The sequence below is a fragment of the Budorcas taxicolor genome, chromosome 11 (genome assembly GCF_023091745.1).
Source record: "Budorcas taxicolor isolate Tak-1 chromosome 11, Takin1.1, whole genome shotgun sequence".
In the NCBI taxonomy this organism is placed as follows: domain Eukaryota; kingdom Metazoa; phylum Chordata; class Mammalia; order Artiodactyla; family Bovidae; genus Budorcas; species Budorcas taxicolor.
In genome coordinates this window covers 29,643,932-29,670,581 of record NC_068920.1, presented here as the reverse complement: position 1 = coordinate 29,670,581, position 26,650 = coordinate 29,643,932, and the positions used below count along the sequence as shown (strand labels likewise).

At 40.4% G+C, this 26,650-nt stretch overlaps 8 non-coding genes across 8 annotated transcripts; 2 read left to right on the top strand and 6 right to left on the bottom strand.

Annotated features, from left to right (window-relative positions):
- The first annotated feature begins 83 nt into the window (after nt 1-83).
- On the top strand, nt 84-165 carry TRNAS-AGA (transfer RNA serine (anticodon AGA)). The gene has a single exon. It is a non-coding gene; the product is annotated as a tRNA-Ser (tRNA).
- Nucleotides 166-2,233: 2,068 nt separating this feature from the next.
- TRNAM-CAU (transfer RNA methionine (anticodon CAU)) lies at nt 2,234-2,305 on the bottom strand. Its single transcript has one exon. It is a non-coding gene; the product is annotated as a tRNA-Met (tRNA).
- A 3,214-nt stretch (nt 2,306-5,519) lies between these two features.
- Nucleotides 5,520-5,601, bottom strand: TRNAS-AGA (transfer RNA serine (anticodon AGA)). The gene has a single exon. It is a non-coding gene; the product is annotated as a tRNA-Ser (tRNA).
- A 4,415-nt stretch (nt 5,602-10,016) lies between these two features.
- Nucleotides 10,017-10,098, bottom strand: TRNAS-AGA (transfer RNA serine (anticodon AGA)). Its single transcript has one exon. It is a non-coding gene; the product is annotated as a tRNA-Ser (tRNA).
- Nucleotides 10,099-14,248: 4,150 nt separating this feature from the next.
- Nucleotides 14,249-14,320, bottom strand: TRNAQ-CUG (transfer RNA glutamine (anticodon CUG)). Its single transcript has one exon. It is a non-coding gene; the product is annotated as a tRNA-Gln (tRNA).
- A 7,547-nt stretch (nt 14,321-21,867) lies between these two features.
- TRNAS-UGA (transfer RNA serine (anticodon UGA)) lies at nt 21,868-21,949 on the top strand. Its single transcript has one exon. It is a non-coding gene; the product is annotated as a tRNA-Ser (tRNA).
- Nucleotides 21,950-25,194: 3,245 nt separating this feature from the next.
- On the bottom strand, nt 25,195-25,266 carry TRNAD-GUC (transfer RNA aspartic acid (anticodon GUC)). Its single transcript has one exon. It is a non-coding gene; the product is annotated as a tRNA-Asp (tRNA).
- A 695-nt stretch (nt 25,267-25,961) lies between these two features.
- Nucleotides 25,962-26,043, bottom strand: TRNAS-AGA (transfer RNA serine (anticodon AGA)). The gene has a single exon. It is a non-coding gene; the product is annotated as a tRNA-Ser (tRNA).
- Nucleotides 26,044-26,650: the final 607 nt, after the last annotated feature.

Sequence of the window (26,650 nt, the reverse complement as noted above, 5' to 3'; positions counted from 1 at the left end):
ATTTCTTTGAAAAGAGCTTTATTCTGTACTGTTACTCATGTAAAGATACAGCTCAATTGCCAAGTAGTCAGCATAATTGCTGAGTAGTCGTGGCCGAGTGGTTAAGGCGATGGACTAGAAATCCATTGGGGTTTCCCCGCGCAGGTTCGAATCCTGCAGACTACGGTACCTTTCGAAAGGTTAATCCTATTGAGGCATAGCCAGTTGGGGAAGAATGCCCGTGTCTTAAAGTGAGAAGGCTTGTTCTCCAACCTGGCTCTTTATGGCTGCTGGGGAAAGGCATGAAGCATTCGAATGGCGCCCCAAACAGCATCAGGGTCTTACTACTATTATTAGCTTTAAGAAATTCTACCATACCCCTAATGGTGTTTTCTTTTCTCCCTAGGAGAGTCAAGGCTTTGGTGATGCCTTCCCTTTTCCTGTGATGAAAACTCTGCTTACAAGGCAGACAGACTTTCTTAAGGAGAAAAACTTGAAATGAGCGTTTCCTTGGTCAAAGAACCTCACCCTTAACAGGGGTCATCTTCATCCTTGTTCACGTACAAAGGAAACTCCATGAAATCTTGGATGAAGTGAAAGTTAAAGTTAAGGTTGCCAAGTGGGAAATCCAAAACGGGTATTAATAAGCAAACCACAACACAACTAAAGAAATTAAGTAAAACCATTTCCTTTGTGATCCAACTAGATAGGGACGATGACCTTACATATGGTGGACTTGTCTTGGGGCCAAAAGCAGTGACGTGTATGACTGTAGATGGATCTGCCAGTTGCACTTTTTTCTTACTCTTAACTTACTGAGTCCCCAGATATTCTCTGGTGGGCAGTGATCATCGAGGTAGTGGGTCATACCTGGTGCAGTGGAAATCAAAAATAATCCACGAAGGAAATTATGGAAATAAATCACCAAGTCTTGGTAATTTCTAATCCACTCCAGGCCTTGGTCATAGGGGAATCAGTGGCAGCTAAGCAGAACATTGTTGATCCCTGCATTATTGATGACAAATAAGTGAAAGTCCAGGGTCATTGATCAAAGTCAGGCTGAGTACTTAGGGTGAGATTGATTCCGGGACTTTATTCCTGAAATCAAAGGCTGCACTTGTGCCATGGGGGTGCGTTTTACCTCTACGTAGTCAGGAGAAGAGCACTAGACCCAAGTTACATAAAATTTGCTGAGAAAAACTGGTTGTCACTTGAGGAAGAAGGAGCACACAGCTGATGAAGAGACCCAAGCACGAGGTATTTGCTTGATCTCCTTTACGTATGTAGTAGCAGGTCAGGAAGTCCTAGGTTCAGGTGTCAAGTTCCCTCCTGGTCCCATACCTGAAACCAGATAAACGGAGCTTGAAGTTATTTTTGTTTCAATTTGGTGAGGACCATCTCCTTCAAACTCCATGTGGTCTCAATTCTGTACTTTTTCCTTCCTTTCCTGAACTGCCACTCAACTGCTCCTCCTTTCCTTCTCTCTCATTTGTTGTTGCTGCTGTTTAGTTGTTAAGCCGTATTCAATTCTTTGGTGACCCCCTGGACTGTTGCCCGCCAGGCTCCTTTGTCCATGGGTTTTCCCAGGCCCACTGGAGTGGGTTGCCATTTCCTTCTCCATCTCTCTCCTTATGTCTTCCCTTTTGTCCACCAGCACTCTCATCTCCTTTCTCATTGTCTTCCATTCTTTTTTCCTCTTCCCTCTGCTCCTCTTCCCCTTCTGCTGTTACCCAGCATATCTCAACTGGACACTTTCTCCTTTGTGTTCCTTCCTCTAGGACAAGGTGGAATCATATAAATCCACCTCTGCTTCTGCCCAACAGGTGGAGATTCCCCATCATTTGAGGTCTGTTTTTCTTCCACAGTTTATCTTGACTTCATCCCATTCAAATACTGGAATGACCAGCAGTCGAAGAAATGAGTGTGGCCATGGTTATAAGTAAAGCTTCTTGGATTCAACATATATTTTTTGAGCCTCTCTAAGAGAGAGTCAAGCAAGCAGTGAGGGAGTAGACAGCTGAAGTGGAAGACAAGTTAAGACTAGATAGTGCTTGCCATTATTCTGTAGGCTTCTGAAGACAGCTGGAGCAGAGAAAATAAGATATTCCTGTCCCAGGAAGCCCAGAGGGTGAGAATGGTCGTGGGATCATCTCTGGAGGCTTTTTTTTTTTTTTCTGGTGGCTTTTGTCTACAGTTTCTACTTTGCGAATGTTTCAGTAGGTGAAGTACTCTTGAGGAAAAAGATGACCACACATAGCAGAGGATGGTTTCGATCCATCGACCTCTGGGTTATGGGCCCAGCACGCTCCCGCTGCGCCACTCTGCTTATGTTAGGGGGAGATGCTAGGGAATACTTTTCAACCTTGATTCTTTCGCATTTCCCCAACACTTCCAAGTTTAGTACTGTCACTTTCTCTGTCTTCTTTTCACCATTCTCTTTCTTCATCTGTCTCCTCTATGCTTTTCACTTTCTTTCTGGCCCTTATAGTCTGTGTCATTCTCAAAATATTAATGCCACACAATCTCTAGTTTGCAGTCCTCACAAATCTTCAACCCTTTCTTTCTTTAAGAGGGTGACAATCATTCCCTTTGGATCAGGAATTATGATAGCTAGGTAGGGAATAATGATGGCTAGAATGTCAGCTTTCTAGAACAAGAACTCAGCAAAGCCTTTTAAAACCTTTCAAGAGTCAGTTTCTCCCTCACCCAAAGCACTTTTCTCTGGATTTCCTCTTGGTCCTGCCTTTCTCCTTTTTTTCTCCTTTCCCTCCTTCCAAGCATGTACTTAGATTTATCAGGCAAAAGTGGACAATATCTCATGTTCAGCTTAAGTTACTCCCCGCTCCTGGGTGCTACACAGATTTCTCTTGCTCTGCTGCTCTTGATTATTGGAGACTCCGAAATAAGGCTCCATTTTGCCAAATTCCCCTTCTTGTGAGGTTCAGAGCCAACTGCGACTCCCCTCCACACCCCAACCTGGAGTCATCTAGCTCTTCTATTTTCAGAGGTCTAGTCATATGGCAAGTTTGTTTGAATGTGGTCTCATTGCTCAGAAACTGGGAAACTTAGGAATTAAGATAGTCCCCCAGGGACTCAATAGGTCCTGAACTGAAAACGAAAGCTCCCACCAAGGGTAGGGACAAGGCCCTTTTCTGCAATGAGGATTTTGCCGCCAACGATGGGACAAGCTTTCCCTGAGGCAGGCATGGTTTGTGGCAGCAAGAAGTCAAACCTCAGAAGGTGCTGACTGGTTTCCTCCTTGAGCTGTCCTTCATCCTTTATATATTCTCTTCTGAATTTTGCTGGAGGAGGAAATGGCAACCCACTCGGGTACTCTTGCCTGGAAAATCCTATGGACGGAGAAGCCTGGTTGGCTACAGTCGATGGGGTCGCAAAGAGTCAGACACGACTGAGCGACTTCACTCCACTTCACTTCTGAATTTTGCAGATCGCTTGCCTTGTCTACAGTAGATTCTTGGAGTTTCTGCTCTTTTCCTTATTATTTGCCACAGAAACTTCAGACCTAGTGTTGGCAACCCAAGACAATGTCTCAGTGAGGAGGCAGGGGTCATCACTTCTATATCTGTATCCACTGCCAATATTCTCCTGCCAGCATTAACAGAATACAGTCTTCTCTTTCTGGAAGAGGTTCGCTTGGCCTATGCACCTGTGCTTCAGTCACTTTCTCAGTAATGGAAAGGTTTGAGCCCAGACCTGAAAGCTTCAGATGCAGGAAAGCTTTATGGCTAGGGACTTTGTCATTGTTAGAGAGAGTTTTGCCCTGTCAAAATCTCTGCCCAAGTTTCTAATCATGTGCTGATTTGCCATCCGTCTTTCCCCATTAGTGAAATGTCTCTTCGTGTCTTTTATTCACGTTCTAATTGGATTGTTGAGGTTTTTAAAAAGTTTGTTGTTTCCAGAATTCTTGTGCATTTGCAAGATACTGTCTTTTGTCAGGTATGTGGTGTGCAAACATTTCCTCCCAATTTGCAGCTTGTTTTTTCAACTCCTTAATAGTGTCTTAAAAAAAATAATTTTGTTTATTACTTTGTTTTTGGCTGTGCTGGATCTTCATTTCTGCTCGGGCTTTCTCTAGTTGCGGTGAGCCATGGGCTGCTCTTCAATTGCAGTCTACAGGCTTCTTATTGTGGTGGATTCTCTTGTTGCAGAGCACGGATTCTAGAGTGATGGACTTCAGTAGTTGCGGCCTATGGACTCAGTACTTGAGGCTCCTGGGCTCTGGAGCACAGGCTCAATAGTGGTGCAGGCTTAGTTGCTCTGTGGCATGTGGAATCTTTCTGGCTCACAGGTTGAACACATGTCTTCTGCATTGGCAGGCAGATTCTTTACCACTGAGACACCAGGGAAGCCCATGGTGTCTTTTTGTGGAGTAAAAGTTTTAAATTTTGATGAGGTCCAATGTTTTCTTTTTAAGGATTGGGCTTTGGTATCAAGTCTAAAGGATGAAGATTCTGAAGATCTCCTATGTTATTCTCTGAAAATTTTATACTTTTACATCTTAGTTTGTGCTTTATTATAATTTTATATATGGAATGAGGTCTAGATCAACGTCAAAAAAAGGTTTTTGTTTTTGCCTATGAATGTCCAATTGCTCCTGCACCATTTGTTGAAAAGGCTCTCTCTCTCTCTTTCAGTGCATTTTTTTTTTTTTTTTGTACTATTGTCAAAAAATCAATTGGGTATATTTTGTAGAGGTCAGAATATATTTTTAATGGAAGGAAATAACTAAGACAATTACTAAACATTAGTTTGCTAAAATTTGCTTAAAATAAAGAGTGAATTGAAAACTATACATTAAAAATAATAATATATACTCTGGAAGGTTATACAAAAATTAATTTCACTGTGGAGAGAAAGTGAACAGCTAGAGCATGGATAGAAGATAGATTTTACTCATTGCATATAATTCAATATTATTTAAACTTCATATCATGATTATTATATTTAATTATTATAAATATTAAAATTCTTAATAGGCAAGGAAAATAAACTTCGTATCAGTTGATCACTGCCTTTTGGCAGAGATAGTTTTCCAGTCAAGAGTTTTGCTTTCTTTAGATAGCATTTACTTCTAGCTTTTTACCCTATAAACATGCTGGAGTTGTGTGAAGCAAGCATGGAGTTATTGATCGATTTCCCTTAGACAGATAAAAATATGTGTGTTAGAGATATACAGGTTATAGTTACATATGAGAAAAGAAATCCCTGAAAAGGTAAAATTTTCATGGAGAAGCAAGTAGGATTTTGAAAGCAGGAAACACCAAGGTATCTCTGAAGTTAGGACTCTTCTCAGGGGAAAAGAAAATGTATTAGGATTCAGGTCAAACCTATTGGAAAAAGGCAATAATTATGACTCGTTTTTTTTCTGGCAAGGGTGAGTTAATTGCAGGATTACAAGCTGGAAAGGGTAGTAACTGCCTGCATCTTGGTTAGAGTTCCTGTTTGTGTTTGGACTTGCAACTCTGGAGTTTGTCAAAAAGCATAGTATTAAGAAGGAATTATTCCACAAATAACTACCACGTAGTCGGCAGGATTTGAACCTGCGCGGGGAGACCCCAATGGATTTCTAGTCCATCGCCTTAACCACTCGGCCACGACTACACAATAAAACAACATGCTATGAGAATAAATAGCCATGCTGAAGTTTAGCTTTCATAAAATTAAATCACATACCAGAAAGATTGAGTCACATATCAGAAAGTATATTTGCAGTCAATGTGACCATTCTCTGATGTCATTTGAGTGACTATCATGCTGTTACACCATATTACCAGGGGAAACATTATCCTCACAACTGGAAAGAGACCTCATTTGATGGGTTATTGGAGTGAGATCAGTGTCTGCTCTGTCAGCCTCTGGTGGAGATTCATGAAATAGACCACAAAGTGGAACAAACTTTAACATTCACTTCAGAATTACATGTAATAACAATCATTAAAAGATACAAACACACTAGAACTTAAGTCCACACACAGTGAGGATAGTGATTTTCAATAAAACTTTCTTCCCTGGCATAGTAGTAAGTGAGACTTCGTCATTGGGAAGACAGATGTTGGGTTCATGTCAGACAAATCTATTAAGACAGTTAGAAGGAATTTGTTTGGAGCCCATATATCTTTTCATAGTCATTTTATGTGTTCCCAAAACAACAAAATAGAGTTAACAAATTGTTCTCATTCAATGGTCGTGCAGTTATTAAGACAGAGACTCAAATTATTTTTTGCCTGAAAATCCCATGGTAAAAGAAAACTTGTTCACCCTGTCACAGAGAGATTGGCCCTGACTCAAAGCTAACAACTGTAGAAACCATGTCAAGAATTCATAAATACTGTTAGAGAACATAGACACAAGACTAAGAACCCTCTGCATTGAAGAGTCTCCTTTATGTTACAAAACCTATTTTCAACAAATAAGCATTTTTAACTAACTAATGTTACTAAACTGTAATTAAGCAAAAAGTTGCTGAATAGATATGACCTTTGAAATATGGCTATGTGAGTCATTAACCTCAATTTTGTAAATTAGGAAGCCAAAGTTCACCCATGCCTGAAGCTATAATCCCAGTCAAACCAGTTCTTAGAGCGTCCCTTTTTCAGAGGGATAATGGGTGTGGGTTTCTTAGTACACATTTGGGACACTAGAATGAAACATATGTAGGTCCAACAGAATGGAATGGAACCTTGTTCAACCAAAGGTTATTAGAACCTCTGTCTCAGTTCCCTTTCAATCCTTACTCTAAGATCTCCACTAATAAGCCCTTAATTTGTGATAGTCTCCCTTTCTTGTTGAAAAAGGAAGCACGCAAAAGGGAAACAGATGCTAGACAACTTTAGTTCTCTTAATTCTTAATGAATATTCTGAATTCTGTTTTTCCAATTTCCATTTACCGCTGTTGCCACTTTTCATTTCAAAGTCATAGATATCTCATAGTAGCATTTAATTTAGGATGTTCTGTTGCTTCTGAAAGACTAACAGATGTAGCAAAAGAAATACCAAAAATTCATAAAATATTTAAGGAAAATAATGGATTAATCGACCAACAACTTTTTTGAGATTTTTAAATGATGTCAAGGAAACAAAAGAGATGAAAGGATGCGCTAAAGGGATGTACTATTTAAAGGACACACAGCAGTTAGATTCATAAATGGGGTTAGTTTCTACTACATTAGCTTTATGTAATCTAAAGTGATGACTTAACCAGTTCATTTCTTCAAAAACACATATGCTAGCAGGCAGAATGATGAATACAGAAGTAGTTTCATATGAGACATATAAACAAAGATATATGGAAGCACTAATATTACTATTGCATTTTCTTAAACAATGTTATGGCAAAGACACTATAAGGGGCACTGAAGAAGGGGAATGAAGGATGGAACTTGAGGGCTTTTCAAAGGAGGAGACATAGACAGGCAATCTTAAAGGATGCATCGGATTTCAGGAGGTGAAGAACCTAGGAGTGACAACACTGGATAAGCTAATAATCAATTTTACATTTGAGGAACTCTATCTTGACTTTCAAGCTGCACCTTGACTTTAAGGACAGCAAGTCAGCCAAATCAGAGATGAATGATTCCCATAACTGAAACAAATGTAAAAAGACATGGTGAAGGAGGCTCATGGACTTTCCAGCCTCTGCCTTCCTAGAAATAGAAACTTTGGAGGTTTGACAATGCTCCTGATGCTGAAACAGGAGCTATTTATGATGCTGGGTAAGAGCTGTCCCCCTACCATCCTGGAAGAGGAGCTGGCAGCAGGACGTACTGGGGTTTCACAGACACTCCTGAGTAGGTTAGGAAAGAATGCCCTGAAATAGCAAGTTTACTAACAGCAGCACTAGCTTCAAAAGCTCCAAGAAGTGCATGCCAAGAATAGTTCTATGTTGGACCATAGCCTATTGCTTTCAGTGTAGACTCTCCCTTGGTTTCAATCGTCTATCAACTCAGTTGTATGTTCTCTTCACACTGTAAATCTGTGATGTCCGATACTTTAGCCACTTGTGACATGTGATTATTGAGCATTTGGTCCTACTTCAGCTCTAAGTGAAAGATACACAGCAGACTTTGAAGGTTTTGTATGAAAAAAACAAAGTAAACTATCACACTGTCAACTTTTCAAATTTCTTACATATTGAAATGATATTTTGAATATGTTGGGTTAAAATAAAATATATTATTAAAAGAATTATGCCTTCTCTTTTTACTTTTTAATATGGCTACTAGAAAATTTTAAATTAAATCAGTGGCTCAGATTTATTTCAATTGGAAATGTACTTCCTAATTTACATTCTCTGTTGCAATTGATATAATTCTTGTTTTTCTTACACTGTTCACCAGTTTTATTTTTGGTTTTATTTTCCTTATTTATAAGAAATTTCAGCGATTTAAAGCTAAAGAGAAAGGGATTTCCCTGGTGGTCCAGCGGTTAAGACTCCATGCTCCCAATGCAGGAGGCTTGGGTTCCATCCCTGGTTGGAGAACTAAAATCCCATATGCTGCCGGGTGTAGCCAAAAAAAAAAATGTTATGAAAGAAGTTCTAGAATCCTAACAGCAGCATTCAGAAACCAGATTACAGGCTGATAGTCCACAAAGCAAGATTCTGTGTAATGGTCAGCCCTGGCTCAGGATCTCTATTCCAGCCCCTAATACTGGAGCTTCATTTTCCATGGGATTCGTCCAGAAAGCAGTATCTGGAAAGAGAAGAACTTCTGCTTATACTATCAACATTCTCTCTAAGGTATCTTTTTGAACAAATTTTTATTTTTAAATTCTGTACATCGATGTCATGTGGGTCACTTTCTACAACTCTAAAGTTAGAAATTGTTTCCACAGAAGGGCCTTAACGTTTCATGACTTTGACATTCTAGAATTCTATTTAGTTTTTGAGAGTCAAAGCAACCTGTATGCTGAATGTAAGAGATGGAGAGAAGAGAAATGATGCATTTTGCAAAGAAATATCAAGTTCATCCTCTGGAAATCCAGGTCTTGATAGCCAAAACCAAGTTGTTTTCATCAAGCAGGCCCTGCTCAGCAAAGAAGACTTATCACAACTCAACATCACTGACCTTCCTGAGGTTGCAACTTGATGTTTTTTTACTGTACTTCATTCCTCTGAATACATGCATGAAAGAGGAGAGTATCTGGCATTTAACCAACGAATATGGAATGCATTGGGTTTAAGAAAATTATTAGATGCATTCTGGAAATGCACTAAAGTATGACAACTATGCAGATCTCCACAAGAGAGGTGAGGATCAGTCCCATTAAATTGCCTAGTGAGATAATCTAATTTTCTTAGGAATTCCTAGAAAGGCATTCAAGTGTGGTTGACATTGCTTTAACACTTCAATACATTAACTCACACGTGTTAATGACCCAGTGGGATTTTGCATCTGAACTCTGTGCCCAGAATGAGTCAAAACCTCAACTCACTTTTAGCTCCTGTCTCTTTACCAGCGTTCTGGACCCCAGGACAAGTTAATCTGGCATAATGTTGTCGACTTTTTTGGTTTGCCTTCCAAAGGAATGGCTTAAATAATTTCTTCAGTTATGTAGTGGCTTGCCTATTAAAATCCAGTTTGGATTCATGACCATAGCTGTGAGTTCTGGCTTTCACTTATATGTGAGCCAAGATTTCGTGGTTTCCTTTTGTACATGAACAAGGACATACATGACTGGAGAAGAGTCCTGATAAAGGGGAAAGGTTTCTGCCAAGATTTTCTTTAGGAAAGGCTGCCTTCTAAGCAGTATTTTGATTGGAGGAAAGAGGAAGGTACCATCAAAGCCTGGGCTCTTCCAGTGGGGAAAGAAAGCACCATTAGGGCTGTGGTCAAATTACTTAAAATTAATAATAAATCAGACCCCATACTGGGGGTAAAATCCGTGTGCTTCCAGCGGCCCAGCGGCGGGGAGCCTTTCACCGGCAACATAAAGAGCCAGGTTGGAGAACAATCCAGCTTCTCTCCATGGTAACAGCATTCTTCCCCAACTGGCTATGTCTCAATAGAGAGCAATGTCGTAGTCGGCAGGATTCGAACCTGCGCGGGGAGACCCCAATGGATTTCTAGTCCATCGCCTTAACCACTCGGCCACGACTACTTAGACAGTGGTACGTTCATTGGTCTAAGTAGCTAGAGAGAGAAGGAAATGGCACCCCACTCCAGTACTCTTGCCTGGGAAATCCCATGGACAGAGGAGCCTAGTGGGCTACAATCCATGGGGTCGCTAAGAGTCGGACGCGACTGAGCGACTTCACTTTCATTTTTCACTTTCATGCATTGGAGAAGGAAATGGCAACCCACTCTAGTGTTCTTGCCTGGAAAATCTCAGGGACCGCAGAGCCTGGTGGGCTGCCGTCTATGGGGTCGCACAGAGTCGGACACGACTGAAGCGACTTAGCAGCAGCAGCAACTATAGAGAACATCAATTCTCTTCAGAATGTCACATTTTCTATCAGAAACTGTATTTGTATTAAGCAGTTTCTTGCTCTTTGGCATCATTTAGACACATAGGTTACTGTGTCAAATTGGCAGGTAACACTTCCTCCTCAAACTGCAAGGATTCCTTATTCTGATGGTCTGAAGAGAGGAGACTAATGTTTTGTTGTTTGCTTTTTTATTGCTTCCTTTGCTGTGCAGAAGCTTTTTAATTTGATATAGTTCCACTTGTTTGTTTTTGCTTTTGTTGCTTTACTTTTATTTGGTGCCAAATCCAAAAAAATTCATAACCCAGACCTATGTCTAGGAGCTTAAAATGACTTACAGACTTGAAAGTAAGATTTAAAACCATAAAACCATTGGAATGGGAGGAAATATTTGCAAATCATATATCTGATAAGGGTTTAATATCCAAAATATAGAAAGAACTCATACAAGTGAAAGGCAAGGAAGCCATCTGATTTAAAAATGGATAGAAGATCTGAATAAATCTGTCTTCCAAAGACATATATGGCCAAAAGGTACATGAAAAGATGCTCAACATCATTAATCATCAGATGAATGCAAATCAAAACTACAAGGAGATATCATCTCACATCTGTTATAATGCCTATTATTCAGGAAACAAGAAATAACAAATATTGGCAAGGATGGGGACCTCTGTGCACTGTTGGTGGGAAGATAAGTTGGTGCAGCCACTATGGAAAATGTATGGAGATTGCTCAAAAAATTAAAAATAGAACTATCATATGATCCAGCAATTTCACTTCTGGATATTTATCTGAAGAAAATGAAATCATTAATTTGAAAAGTATATATGAACTCCCATGTTCATTGCAGCACTGTTTACAACAGCCAAGGTATGAAAACCTCTGTCCATCGATGGATGAAGGAATAAAGAGGTTATAGTATATATGCAATGAAATATTATTCAGCCATAAAAAAGAATAAAATCTTGCCATCTATTGCAACATGGATGGATCTTGAGGGAATGATGCTGAGTGAAATAAGCCAGACAGGAAAGATAAATACCTTTTATATGTGGAATCTAAAAAAAGAAAAAATAACAAGTTTATAGATACAGAGAACAGATGAGTGGTTACCAAAGGTAAAGGTAGGCTAGGGCAAGTGGGAGAAATGGAGGAAGGGGATCAAAAAGGTAAATAATTTTAAAAAAATTAGAGATGTATCCATTACCATCAAACCTTTCTACAAAGGACAGGTTCTAGAGAACTTCCCAAGGACCCTAGCTCTCTCTTCACCAATCTGTTTCTTAGGGGGTTTTGAAAGGGAGCCTTCCAGGGAGCTAAGAGGGAAGATGAGTGGGTGTCACATGTGATAAATCCATTGCAAGTTCCCATGTGTTTTAAAACAATCTAAGATATCGATATCTTTCTCTACCTCATACCAAAGACATCTTGGCTTCTTCATTTACTGTATTTCTACTGATTTTAGGTTACAGTCAACTTCTCATGCACACTGTTATAATTCCCAGCTGTTCTAGCTAACACACTAACTTCAGAATCTCCATTAAGTGTACCCATATTGATAAATTTGATAAATTCTACATTCTACATTTAATAAATTCTACATTGTGTTTCTTTTTTCCTGGTTTATCACTCCCCCACACACTACTCTGATTTTCTTTTGATATGAATTAGCATTATATTACAATTCTTTCAGTATGTAAAATAAAAATATATAGTGATTCCCTGAGTCCTATAGGCAGTGCAAGGTGGTAGGGGTAGGTCTTGAAAAAAATCAATATCCTCAAGCAAGGTAACTACTTCAGTTGAGATTTTTTACCTGGTTTTTGAGCAAGGATAGGGTGCTGCTGCTGCTGCTAAGTCGCTTCAGTCATGTCCGACTCTGTGTGACCCCATAGATGGCAGCCCACCAGGCTCCCCCATCCCTGGGATTCTCCAGACAAGAACACTGGAGTGGGTTGCCATTTCCTTCTCCAATGCATGAAAGTGAAAAGTGAAACTGAAGTCCCTCAGTCATGTCCAACTCTTAGCGATCCCATGGACTGTAGCCTACCAGGCTCCTCCGTCCATGGAATTTTCCAGGCAAGAGTACTGGAGTGGGGTGCCGTTTCCTTCTCCAAAGATAGGCTAGTGTTTTGGAATAGAGGGTAGGCTGCTTCTGCTGGCAAGAATATTTTTAGGAAGGAAGCATCACTGACCGTGGTACTTGAATTGATCCCAATACACCAAAATGTCCCTTTTCCATTCTCAGGTATCCTTCTTTCTGAAGAATAAGGAGGAGGAGAAGGGGGCAGGAGGAAGAGCGAGAGAAAGAGAGAAAAGAAAAAGAGGGAAAAGAGAGCCCTAGTGTTTATGGAGTGTCTTCCTTAAGCAAGGTACTTACCATCGTAAAACATAGCAAAGAAGGCCTTACCTTCTTTTACTTAAAGTAAAGAGATTGAGGTACAGAGTAGTTTTACATCTTGAAAATTACAGTTAGACATTCACAGAGTTAAGAACCCAGTTCCAGAGCGTCTCCGTTTCCCATCCTACCATGCTGGTTCCACTGTGCCAACAGAAGTGGAAGGTGGCTCCCTGAGGGCTCCACTGCCTACAGTGGTTGTTGACATTGTTAGGCTGTTTCTCCATTTTTTGAAATCAAGTATTGGAATTTAATTAGTAAATGTTTTTATTATGGAGTCCTAGATTTAAAAATAGTATTGCGGACATCCTTAGTATAGGAATCAGTGCCAACTGAGGTCCTTTGTACCTATCAATTTTTCATGGCTTTATAAGTAAATGAACTCAGGGAAGGTGAGAAAATGTGTACCTACAACGAAGGGTTTTGAGGCCCCAGGGATATACATCGACCAGGAAGCAGTCTCTGATAATGGCGTTCATGCAGAACTTTGCATAAACTGTATCTTTGGTAGACATGAAAATATGGCCTTTCCCTAAACTTCTAAGGAGTTAAGATTTCAAATTACAATCAGGCAGTTGGTATCTTCATAAAAGCAGTTTATCTGTTAGGCTGAAGTATCAGCAAACATAAGAACACAAGAAAGAAAAGGTATGGTTAGGTAGCTTTTCCCCCTTTATTTTAGCAATTTGCTTTTCCAGATTGATCACTAACATCTATTGGTAACTGAAAATTCAGCTAAGAACAAAAAATAGATAACTAAAATGAGAATAAGAATTTCAGCTATTTGGAGAAGGAAATGGCAACCCACTCCAGTGTTCTTGCCTGGAGAATCCCAGAGATGGCAGAGCCTGGTGGGCTGCTGTCTATGGGATCGCACAGAGTCGGACATGACTGAAGCGACTTAGCTGCAGCAGCAGCAGCAGCAGCAATTAATAATGTGGGAAAACAGTAATTTGTGTGTATTTTATGTAATATTAATAATTAGTAAAAATTCAATTAGTTAATATAAAATTAATATAATGAGAGCATTCTTTTGCTAATAGCAGTAGAAAGAACATCATATACATTCCCACCAAGCATTTATAACATTTTCATTAGAATATGATGAGGAATAACAAGGATGTGATTGCATCTTAATTCTTTACTTCTAGAATATTTTAAAAACAAATTAAAAAACGTTTTACTTTTGGCTTTGAGTATTTAAAGTTGTACTTTAAAATTCTTCCTATTTGGTATCAAAACAATTTAAAACAGAATGTATACTTTAAAATGGCTATTTTAAACTTCCACAAGGTAGAAAAACTCCAAAATGATGTACGAAAGTTTATAAAGAAAAGGCAAAATGTGAATTGCAGATTCCCTGCCAACCCTCCCTAAAAGGAAAACTGGAAAGATAAGTAAACAGTTAGAAAGTAAAAGCATCGAGGTTCCACCGAGATTTGAACTCGGATCGCTGGATTCAGAGTCCAGAGTGCTAACCATTACACCATGGAACCCCACGGCTGGGAAACTGATAGCACTCCTTCCTGATACCATATAGTTTCAGTTCTGCCATAACACATCCTCTGAAAAGCCGAAATTTGCATCCTCATCCTTTTCTTATCTGCCTACACAGCACACACCCCTTTTCTTGCGCGCACCAGAGCTCCTAGTGCAAAACTCTTAAGAGCAAATCAGTTTCTCTGGATAGAAGTGGTAGGTCCGTGCTTTCTCGCGCTCCTCTCTGCCTTTTCTGCAGCTCGCGGGGCGGCTCTCCACGCGACCACAGTCAGCCGGGCTGCCCAAATGCAGTGACCGGCGCTCCGATACGGTGTTTGCAGAGCCGCGCGCCCTGCTTGCGTTGTCGGAGGAACGGCGGGGCTCGCTGCATCCCGAGTGTTTGTGCCGAGTTCTTGACTTCGAACGTAAGGGACGTTCTTGGAAGTTGAATTTCGTGATACATAATTGTGAATGACTTGATGTGCCAACCAGTTCTGGCGCTGTGGCAGGGCGGACAGGGGAGCGGAAAGGGTGGGATGCCAAGAGATGACTTCTGTTTCTCGGAACGCTTCCACCTCGTGGAGACCAAGGGTAAAGCACTTTGAATGTTTTCAAAACAGGGTTTTTTAACTTGGTTCTCACTGAGAAAGCTATTGTTCAGTCGCTCAGTGTCCAACTGCGACCCTATGGACTGCAGCACACCAGGCTTCCCTGTCCTTCACTAAACTACCCTGTCCCGAAGTTCGCTCAAACTCATGCCCATTGAGTCGGTGATGCCATCCAACCACCTCACCCTTTGTCGCCCCCTTCTCCTCTTTCTTGCCCTCAATCTTTCCCAGCCTCAGGGTCTTTTCCAACGAGTTAGCTCTTTGCATCATGTAGCCAAAGTATTGGAGTTTCAGCTTCAGCATCAGTCCTTCCAATGAATCGTTAGTGTTGATTTCCTTCAGGATTTACTGGTTTGATCTTTTTGAGGTCCACAGTTCCAAAGCTGTGACCTACCTCTTTCATGGGCAATGAAGTTTTCCTGATGTCAAGCAGGAGACGTGACAGGACTGTTTATTGCCATAGAGGAAGGCAACAGCAGGAGATGGAAGAATCCAGACTGTCAACCCAAAGGGTTGAGGAGAAACCTCTTTACTAAAACAGAAGTCTTTACTAAAAGTAAATAATTGTAGCTATGCGGATTTGAACCTTCCCAACAAAAGCCCAGGAGAAGTATGGGCATTCAGCTAAGGCAGTTTGAGTTGCATAAAGATGTCTGAAATACGGAAGAAATACTTCCAAGTTGAAGAGGCCGCACTGTAACTGCCCCCTCTGCCTCATGTAACATCTCCTGGCAGTAACAGTTGTCTCTCTTCCATATCTCCAGATCCTGCCAGACATGCCTGCTGCCAGAAGGCGATTCCACCCCCTGGGTTCTGATTTCCCATTAGAGACACCTAGATTTAAGTTCTCATGAGGTCTCTGTTTCCTGGTTATCCCTTCCCACCACCAACTATAATGCATTTCTGAAAAATATTTACTAACTTCACAAATGATTTAGTTTAGTCAGGTAGAGATTTCCAGAGTGGAAATCACTCTATTTTAGGACTTGGTGAGCACGACTCCTTTGTCTTCTAGATATTGCTGTGGTGATGAAGTTAAATGCCATTCTTAAATAATGTGGACACTTGGGTAGATTCTTGGTCTTTTTCGTTCACTGTGTGGAGCAATATGTGGAAATCTTAGGTCTGGTAAATCTGGTGGGGGGGGCATTTATAAGTAATTGTCACCCTTTATTTTCTTTGTTGTCTTGTCCTGGAACACTTTCAATCAGACATAGTTGGACTTTCTAGAATGAGCTTTTAATTTAGCTACCATTTTCCTATTCCCCATCTTTCTTTTCTATTCCTCTTTATGAGAAGATTTTCCAACTTTATCTTCCAACTCTTGCATCAAACTTTTTCCTATCATCACAGTTCTTAAAAATTTCAAGAATTCTTGATCTTTTGATGCTTTTTCAAAAATAACAGCATCCTATTATTGTCCCATAGGTGCAAAGTGTTCTCTTATTTTTCCGAGAAAATTAATAATAGTTTTTTTTCCCTTCTGTTATTTACTAGTTTCTAGTTCCATCAGGCTCTTTCTTCTATTTATTTGCTTTGGTACATATCTTTCCTCAGAATTCTGGTAGACCCTTCAGTTCAGTTCAGTCGCTCAGTTGTGTCCGACTCTTTGCGACCCCATGAATCGCAGCAAGCCAGGCCTCCCTGTCCATCACCATCTCCCGGAGTTCACCCAGACTCACGTCCATCGAGTCCGTGATGCCATCCAGCCATCTCATTCTGGGTTGTCCCCTTCTCCTCCTGCCCCCAATCTCTCCCAGCATCAGAGTCTTTTCCAATGAGTCAACTCTTTGCATGAGGTATCCAAAGTATAGGAGTTTCAGCTTTAGCATCATTCCTTCCAAAGAAATCCCAGGGTTGATCTTCTTCAGAATGGACTGGTTGGATCTCCTTGCAGTCCAAGGGACCCTCAAGAGTCTTCTCCAACACCACAGTTCAAAAGCATCAATTCTTCGGCGCTCAGCCTTCTTCACAGTCCAACTCTCATATCCATACATGACCACAGGAAAAACCATAGTCTTGACTAGATGGACCTTACTTGGCAAAGTAATGTCTCTGCTTTTGAATATACTATCTAGGTTGGTCATAACTTTTCTTCCAAGGAGTAAGCGTCTTTTAATTTCATGGCTGCAGTCACCATCTGCAGTGATTTTGGAGCCCCAAAAAATAAAGTCTGACACTGTTTCCACTGTTTCCCCATCTATTTCCCATGAAGTGATGGGACCAGATGCCATGATCTTCATTTTCTGAATGTTGAGTTTTAAGCCAACTTTTTCACTCTCCTCTTTCACTTTCATCAAGAGGCTTTTTAGTTCCTCTTCACTTTCTGCCATAAGGGTGGTGTCATCTGCATATCTGAGGTGATTGATATTTCTCCTGGCAATCTTGATTCCAGCTTGTGTTTCTTCCAGTCCAGGGTTTCTCATGATGTACTCTGCATAGAAGTTAAATAAGCAGGGTGACAGTACACAGCCTTGATGTACTCCTTTTCCTATTTGGAACCAGTCTGTTGTTCCATGTCCAGTTCTAACTGTTGCTTCCTGACCTGCATACAGATTTCTCAAGAGGCAGGTCAGGTGGTTTGGTATTCCCATCTCTTTCAGAATTTTCCACAGTTTATTGTGATCCACACAGTCAAAGGCTTTGGCATAGTCAAGAAAGCAGAAGTAGATGTTTTTTCTGGAACTCTCTTGCTTTTTCCATGATCCAGCGGATGTTGGCAATTTGATCTCTGGTTCCTCTGCCTTTTCTAAAACCAGCTTGAACATCAGGGAGTTCATGTATTGCTGAAGTCTGGCTTGGAGAATTTTGAGCATTCCTTTACTAGCATGTGAGATGAGTGCAATTGTGCAGTAGTTTGAGCATTCTTTTAGCTGTCCAATTCTATTTAAGAGGTAGCTTGCAAAACCTAATTGGTATTATGAACCTGATACACCAGTAGATGGGCCCATTTTAGAGTGATTTTATATGACAGACCATTGCAATCAGGATGCCTGATATGTCCTCTGTGGTTTGGTCTTTCCATGACGGTTTTCTCAGAGAGTAATTTCCTTTAATCTTGGGTTGTTGTTTTTTTTTTTTTCTTTCCCAATTCCTATTAGCTTTTCCAAGAATCTAATACCCTTTACAGATGTTAGTAACTTTATAATTGGTAGCTTTCCACCTTGCAGACAGTGAGGTTTCAGCTTTATTCACTCTACTAACTCAGTTACTATTTATTGAACTCTTTTCTGCCTCCCTAAATGTTGCTGATAATTGTAATGTTCACCTCAATCCATGATCTGCCAGGAGCCAGCACGGGAGATCCCACCCATGGCAAAGGTCATGAGGAAGAGACCTGATGGGCAAAGGAAAGATCAGGCCTTGAGGGACCCCCCTGAACCCTCTCGAGCATCTACCCCAAAACCAGAATCTGTTTTACTATATCATGCCTCTCATCAACACCTCTGACATTAACGGGGCGCTATCCTCAACCACCTTTCTCTAAAGCTTGTGAACAATGTCCTTTGATTTAACCACATTAGATCTTGAGTTAATAAATTCCTTCCATGCTATAGCCCACTTCACCTTTACCCTATAGGAATGCAACCTTATCTAGTGCTTTCGGAGGATGGCGCCTGATTTTAGAAAAATCACCTTTGGAGAAAATGAGTTTTCTGGCTGACTAATCATTGTCAGAAAGGGTCATAAGATGTTACCAGGCCCCCTGGCCAGAAGATGATGTAAATCACCCAAGATCTTTGTATATTGGAAGGAATGCAGGGAGAACGCCTGGTCCCGATAAGGGTCAGGACTGCTGACCCTGCATGACTATGCGTCTTCCATTATTTTCAATGTACAACTCAAGGTATATAAGCTTTCCTGAAAAATAAAGTTTGGGCTTCGCTTACTGAAGCTTGGTCTCCCCATGTCTTTCTTTGTTTCTTTCTTTATCTTCTTTTCAGGCTGACTCCCTGGGGTGTAGAGGCCCTCTGAGTTCACTATCCTGCCCAGGGCTTCTAAGACCCATGCAAGAGGGAGCCCAAGGCGGGGCACCATCCGCTATTCAAGCGGGCCCCTGTGGCCTACATGAACAGAGCAAGTCTCTTGTCTGAGGCTTTATTGGCTTTCTGCATAAACCAAGGAGTATCAGCCTCTTTCTCTCCTATATTTTCCTAACTGCTATATTCCTTCTTTATCTCTTTCTATATCTCTAAATAAATTATTCGCCTAGGTCACTGACACCGTCCCCCCGAGGATACCCTGGATCCAACCGGGGCTGGACCCCGGTAATGTTCCATCCTCCATAGTTATCTATGGGAGTTGTCTATGGGAATAATTTACCCAGCCAGCATCTATACCTGCATCTCAATTTGCATAACAATCTGCATAACAGTTTGCATCTCAGGGTGGCTGAGTGATTAGTCACAACAAACAGATTATGAATGCAAAAGTAACATGTACCCCTAGACTTTAAAGAACTGTGGACTTTCTCCAGCCTTACGAGATAGCAGATCCTTAAGATAGAAGAAGCCTGGGTCCATGAATCACCACAAGGGCAAAAATGGGCTCCCCTTTCTTTGCTGACTCAAGAGTGAGTCTACAATGGACTTTTACATGAGTAAGAACTAAATCTTAACTGCATCAAGATACTGAAATTTGGGGAGGTAAACTATGTTTCTTACCATCTGTCATTTGCTTTCATGCTCTTTTCATCATTGTGGGATTACTTCTTTTTAAATTATTTTTATTGTTAACTTATTAGCATCATAAGAAAACAAAGATAAAGCCCTGGGTTTCACCACTGTAGCAAACATAATCCCTTTGAAAATGACCACTTGAGCTAAATGTGTGATTACAGAATAATATGAAAAGCCTTGTATCTAGAGATTGTATTTCTCTTGTTCCAGCAATAAAATCACTATTTCTGCTTCTTCATTTTTAAAACTTGAGTAATGATGTCTGCTTCACATTAGAAAAACAAAGAAAAAAAAAACCCCCCACAATCACACAACCAACAAACCACACTAGCAACACTTCAGTGTATTTTCTCTCACCCTCAAAAATTTTACATAATTGAAGTCTTATAGCATATACGTTTTTTATCCTACTCTTTTCATTTAACATTATATCTTGTACTTTTTCCCTGAGCCATTCACAACTTCTTACAAAATATTGTCTTTAATGGTTTGGTAATATTCTTCCAGGTATATATAACCCAAGTTATATAATCATCCCTCTCTCCATTGTTGGAAATGTTTATTTTATTGTTATAACTAAAAGTATCATATATGTCTTGGCACATAAATGATTTCCTTTAGTTTGAATTACCTCCCTAGGAGAGTTTTCTCCATAATTAGTTTACTATATGAAAGGGAGTAACTACGGATGGATCAAAAATTTCATTCTAGTTTTACAGAAAAGCTTAAATGAACATTTTGGCCAACCCAAAATTTGTACGAGGCTCTCTGGTGGAATTTGGAAGTGCTAAAGTGGCAAGAAGGAGCTTGTTTCAAGCATAAACAGAAAGGAGCAATGCTTCATAGGGCTGTCTTAATAAATTACCATTAAAGTGGGTGGCTTAAGACAGCAGTAATTTATTCTTTCCCTGTTCCAGAGGCCAGAAATCTAAATTAAAGGTGTGTGTAAAGTGATTCTAGAAGGTCTAAAGGAGAATCTGTTTCATGGCTCTCTCCTAGCTTCTGGTGGTTGCTGAAAATCCCTTTAGTTCCTTGGTTTGCAACTGCATGATTCCAATCTGCGCCTCCCTCTCACATGGCCTTTGTACCTGTGTGTCTATTTTTATGTGTGTTTCAAATCTTCCTCTCTTTATAAGGACTCTATCATTGGATTTAGGGCCTTAATCCAGTATGACCTCATTTTAACTTGATATTCTTGGCAACGACTATACTCAAAGTCATATTCACAGGTACCTCAGCTTAGGATTTCAACATTTCTTATTGGGTGACACAGTTCAACCCACCACAGGGAAAACTGTCTCTTTGCCTGCCCTAAAGGACAAGATATGGGAGAGCTTTAGTTATGAGAGTTTGAGGGCCTCAGCCATGAAAGGCATTCTCCCTTTGTATCTGAAAGTCTGTCTGAATCTACTTGACGGTGCTTTTGGCAAAGTACTTCAACCCTCAGAAGTCAATCCTATAGTCCTAAATTCCTCAATTAAAAAAAAAAAAAAAAAGAAAGGAAAAAGAATCCAGTTCTACGGGGTTTCATTGAATTGTTTCTAAATCCACAACCCTATTAATACAGTTAGTCTGGCATTACACACATGGTCATGAGGGTTATTTTATTTTATTTGGTTTGTTTTTCTATACCGTGAATGTCCTCAAGCTGTTATATAAGCAGTTTCTCCCTAAGGCTCCTGGGCTATGGGCTTTCCTCTCAGGGAAGAAGAAAAGGAGTGAGGAATTGAAGATTTTCCCAGCATGAGGGTTGAAGATCTTCCCAGCATCTTTTTCTTCAGCTCCTGGACCTTCCCCATTCTCTCACTCCGCACTCTGGCTCAAATCGGGTTTCAAATACTTCTCTTAAGACAGGGAAAGGTCAATGCAGTTGAAGGTTATCGGAGCTACTTCTGTTTTAGAGTTTAACGCTGAAAGCAAACGCGACTGACTGCACGCTTTCCGATTTCTCCATATTTCTTCCAACCCGTTTCCAGTCCCACTGGCACTTGCAGGTGTGAGACTACTAGGGTCACCCTTAGTTCTAGGGCATAGAAAATTCGGATCCCTTGTCTCAGAATGATTCTTTGAATTCCATCTTCCTCCACTGAATTTCTGCTTGCCATGGATGACTTATTTCATCTGAACGTGGGAAGTCTCCAATGGGCTTAGGAAATTCTTTTTTACCACGGCAGTTATACACCAAAACAACTTTCACTATGCTTTGGTGCCTAGTGATTAAATGGCATATCACTCGCTGTACCTTCAAACTTGTTAACAATAAGACAGTTTCACCAGGTAGTCGTGGCCGAGTGGTTAAGGCGATGGACTTGAAATCCATTGGGGTTTCCCCGCGCAGGTTCGAATCCTGCCGACTACGGTTTTATCTGTACAAGGAAGGTAACCATAGACTCTCACGTCAATGACACAATCAATTGAAACCGCTCTGCAGTCACTCAGTTCAGGTCGAACAACCTGCCAATTCCAGGGACTACAGTGTCTGAAACATTGACATCAATAGGAAATGCAGCACTAAATCTACTGCTGTGTGAAGATAATATTAATTGTGATTTGAGGAAGGTGACTTACTTTTCCTTATTTACTGGTCATGTCAACTTGGGTCCTCAGCATCAAACTCAGATTCCATCCTCTTCTAGGGTGGAGGTAATTTCACAGCTGCTATCTGTTCTAGGGAACTCAAGATTTATAAAAATAGTATATTCTCTAACAGCTACGATTTTTGAACAGGCAACAAATTGGCATTACATGGATTATCTCACTTAATCATCAGTTTAACCCAATCAGGTAGATAATATTAGCACCATTTTAAAGATGAAGAAACAGGTTGACTTGCACAATAACACACTGTAAAATGGTATCTGAACCATTAGCATCCTTTTAAAAATTTTTGTTGGAGTATAGCTGATTTACAATGTTGTGTTAGTTTCTGCTGTACAGCAAAAGTGATTCAGTTATATATATATATACATTTATCCATTCTTTTTAAGATTCTTTTCCCATATAGGTCATTACAGAGTATGGAGTAGTTTCTTGTACTACATAGTAGTGTATATATGTCAATCTCAATTTCCCAATTTATCCACCCCCACCCCAGGAATCTGGTAACCACAAGTTTGTTTCTTACATTTGTGACTATATTTCTGTTTTTTAAATTAGTTTAAATCATGTAGTATTGTGAAGTAAGATTAAATATATGATATTGCTTATATGTGGGACCTAAAAAAAAAAAGGTAGAAATAAACTAATTTAAAAAACAGAAATAGAGTCAAAAAGGTAAGAAACGTATTGCAATCTCTGTATCCATCCATGTTGCTGCAAATGGCATTGCTTATTTTTTTCATGACTGAGTATTCCATTGTATATATATATACCACCTCTTCATCCAATCCTCTGTTGAAGCACACTTATGTTGCTTCCATGCCTTAGTTATTGTAAACAGTGCTGTGAGGTGCATGCATCCTTTTGGATTATAGTTTTCTCTCAATATATGCCCAGGAATGGGATTGCTGGATTATATTGTAGTTTACTTTTAGTTTTTTAAGGACCCTCAAAATACTGTTCTCCATAGTGGTTGTACCAAGTTACATTCCTCCCAACAATGTAGAAGGTTCCCCTTTTCTCCACACCCTCAACAAGCAAGCATTGATTGTAGACTTTTTGATGATGGTCATTCTCGCTGGCGTGAGGTGATACCTCATTGTACTTTTGATTTGCATTTTTCTGATAATTAGGATGTTGAGCATCCTTTCATGTGCTTTTGGGCCATCCATATGTCTTCTTTAAAGAAATGTCTATTTAGATCTGCTCATTTTTTGATTTTTTTTGTCAAGTTTATTAAATGTGGATGTAAACATTTATTGGGGTTTTACAGTCAGTTCAGGAAACAAATATGAATTCAGAAACTCAGTACTTGGATTCCCATGCAGAACAAAGTGGGGAAATAAGGTCCAGGTAGGAGTAGAGAATACGTGGAAAAGTAAAAAGGAGAAAGGGGTAAGGGAGGAGGAAGTCTAGGAGATGGAAGGGATGGAGCAGGAGAGAAGCCAGCAGGGTGTCAAATACAGAAATGTCCTCATCCCTCTTGGATACTCGTATTCTGAGCTTCCTCTGTCACTGAAGCCCCTTAATCCCTTCTCTCTTGTTCTGACAAGCATCTGTGCACCATCTCCACTCTTCAAAATCAGCCCCAGATATCAATGCATTACTAAAGTCCACCTCTTCTACAAAGACACTTGGATTGTTTCCAGTTTTGGCTATTATAAATGTTGCTGCTATGAATATTGTTATATATGTTTTTCAGTCAATACAAATAAGAATTTTTGATGGGTGGAAACACTTAAAGATGGAATTGCAGATTCACAGTAATTGTGTATGTTCAAGCTTTAGTATGTAATGCCAAAACACTTTTGTAAGTGATTGAACCAATTTATATTCCCAAGTATGAAAGAGTCCAGTTGCTTCACTTCCTAAACAATGCTTGGTATTATCTGCCTTTTGATATTTTATTGTAACCGTTCAAGTAGGTAAATATTTGTGATGGTTAATGTGTCAACCTGTTGGGTCACAGTGTCCAGATATGTGGTCAACCATTAATCTGTGTTTCTGTGATGTTCTTTGAGTATGTTTTGAAAGAGATTGATATTTAAATTAGTGGACTCTATAAAGCAGATTGCCCTCCGTAATATGAATGGGCCTCATCCAACTGCAAAAATACAGTGAAATACTGGCTTCCCTTCTAAGAGGGACTTGTGCTGATAGCCTTCAGACTTGGACCAGTAGCATCAGCTCTTCCTGGGTCATGGACTTGCTGCCCACTCTGCAGATTTTTGACTTGCCAGCCTCCATTATCACAGGAGGCAATTCCTCAGAATAAATCTCCTTCACACATCCTATTCATTTGTTTCTCTGGTAAACTCTAACAAATCATGTCTGTGATCACTTTTGTCATGTTCCTCCACACAATTTATATGTATCCAGGGGCACTAGTTTGGAGTTGCCTAGTCAGCCAGTTCAGTTGAAGCACACACGAGCCCCCAGCTGTGTCATGTCCCTATCAGCATTTCAGAGTTAGATGTCTAGCAGGATGGAGGACTTGAACACGGGCTTTTAGATCTTCTTGGCTTTTTGCCCCAGTACTTCTTTCTGGATGTAAACGGAAGGTAGGTGCCAGACAACCAGAATCTTATTAATTCTCAGTGAGCATTCAAAGTCCTATGTCACTTATTCCCCTCTGGGCCATAAAGTAGCGTTGGCTTTGATATTTAAGAACTGAGCTGAAATGTTTCTCTTATTAGAGCAGCCAGGACTAGAAAAGACGGAAGCGGGGTAGGGTGCGGTTGTTGCGAAAAACCTGCAGAGGAGGGTCCCCAGTTGGTTCAGTTCTCAGTCCCAGAACCCAGTAGAAGCCATCGCTGAACACAGAATTCTGAAGAAGCCGCAGTAGCGGCCGCAGAATCTGCGTTCCCCTGTTCAAGATCGTTAACCAAAGTGAGTTCCGAGGTTTTTATATGAAAAAAAGGAGTGTAATATTTCATTCAAAACAGTGAAAATACAATTGTTCGAAATTCTTAAAATAGGTGACGAGACACAAAATATGCAGACAACCTCCCCGTCGGGGAATCGAACCCCGGTCTCCCGCGTGACAGGCGGGGATACTCACCACTATACTAACGAGGAAGAGCTGCGCTAGTAACTCTTAAAGACATCTAATAAATGTAAATATTGACGTTCTCTCAACTGACAATTCTGTGCTTTACTTTGTTGATTACCTTTGACAAATTTAAATCTAAATTCCCTCGGACTTGTCCGCGACCAACCGAGTGTGGCCCCCGGCCATCTCTCAGATCTCTCTCTCCACACCTCCGCCCCAGAGCTGAAACTACAGCCTCAGCAAGACAGCCTGCTCCTCCGACAGTGATGGCGTTGGTTTCTTGGACGGTTTCTTCCCTACTACATTTGAAAGCAACGAATCCAGGCGACCAAACAGTTGAACTTGTGCTTCCACTGGCCGAAGACTGTGACCTAGGAAACAGGGCTGGTTTCCGCAGGGAGAAAAAAACCGAAAAACTGTCTTGAAAACACAGGATCGAGTGAGTTTGGAAGCGAGGGAAACTAAAGGTGTTCCGGAGAACTGTGCGGATGCTCCGCTGGCGGGAAAATAATTAGATACCTTATTAAGATACCTTTAAGTTTAATGATAAAAAAGTAATCGAGTAATAATAACTCCCTTTCCCCATAGTCGCGGAGTTTTGGCCTGGACAAAGAACAGAGCAAGTTTATTTAAAATTTCTTGGCAAGTCTGTGGTTTACGTTTCAATTTTCTCTTTCGGCGAAGAAATTTTCACCCTATTTCACTCCAAAACGGTAGTTGTCGTAGTCGGCAGGATTCGAACCTGTGCGGGGAGACCCCAATGGATTTCTAGTCCATCGCCTTAACCACTCGGCCACGACTACACAACTGTTTCGTGTTATTTTTTTTTTTTCAAATTATAGACAAGAAAGAACAGAAACCATGTCGACTATCGCCCTACGTATAGGAAAGTAGGTTTTGAGAACTGGGGAATACTTAAAACAAACTGGAACCCATAAGCATGAACTGGAGCCCCAAGTAATAGACTGACATCTGTCAGCTCTAGTTGCCCCTGACTTTGGTGGTTCAGGTATCCTGCGTAAGCCAGAGCTCTACATTAGGAGCTAAGCACACACACTTGGTCCAGAAAAAGAGAAGGCTGAAGGAGGATCCAGGGGAAGGTGGGGCGGTTGCAGGCCCAGCTACTGCCACGTGACAAGATAAGTCCGCAGATGAATGAATATGAGTTACAGGATGGCTTCTCTTTAAATTTTCTCCCTCCAAACATTCTACAAGAATATTTTTTGGGGCCCATCTAACCAGAAACACAGAAAAGGAATTCTGGGGAATGTAGTTCAACCTGGTCAATTTGCTATAGAGATAAAGTTTTGCTGTTTACTTATATGTAATAACCAATAGTTTACCATTTTAATTACTGTAGAGTTATGAGTAACTGTATGTCTTGATATATGTATTGTGTAAGTTCTCCAG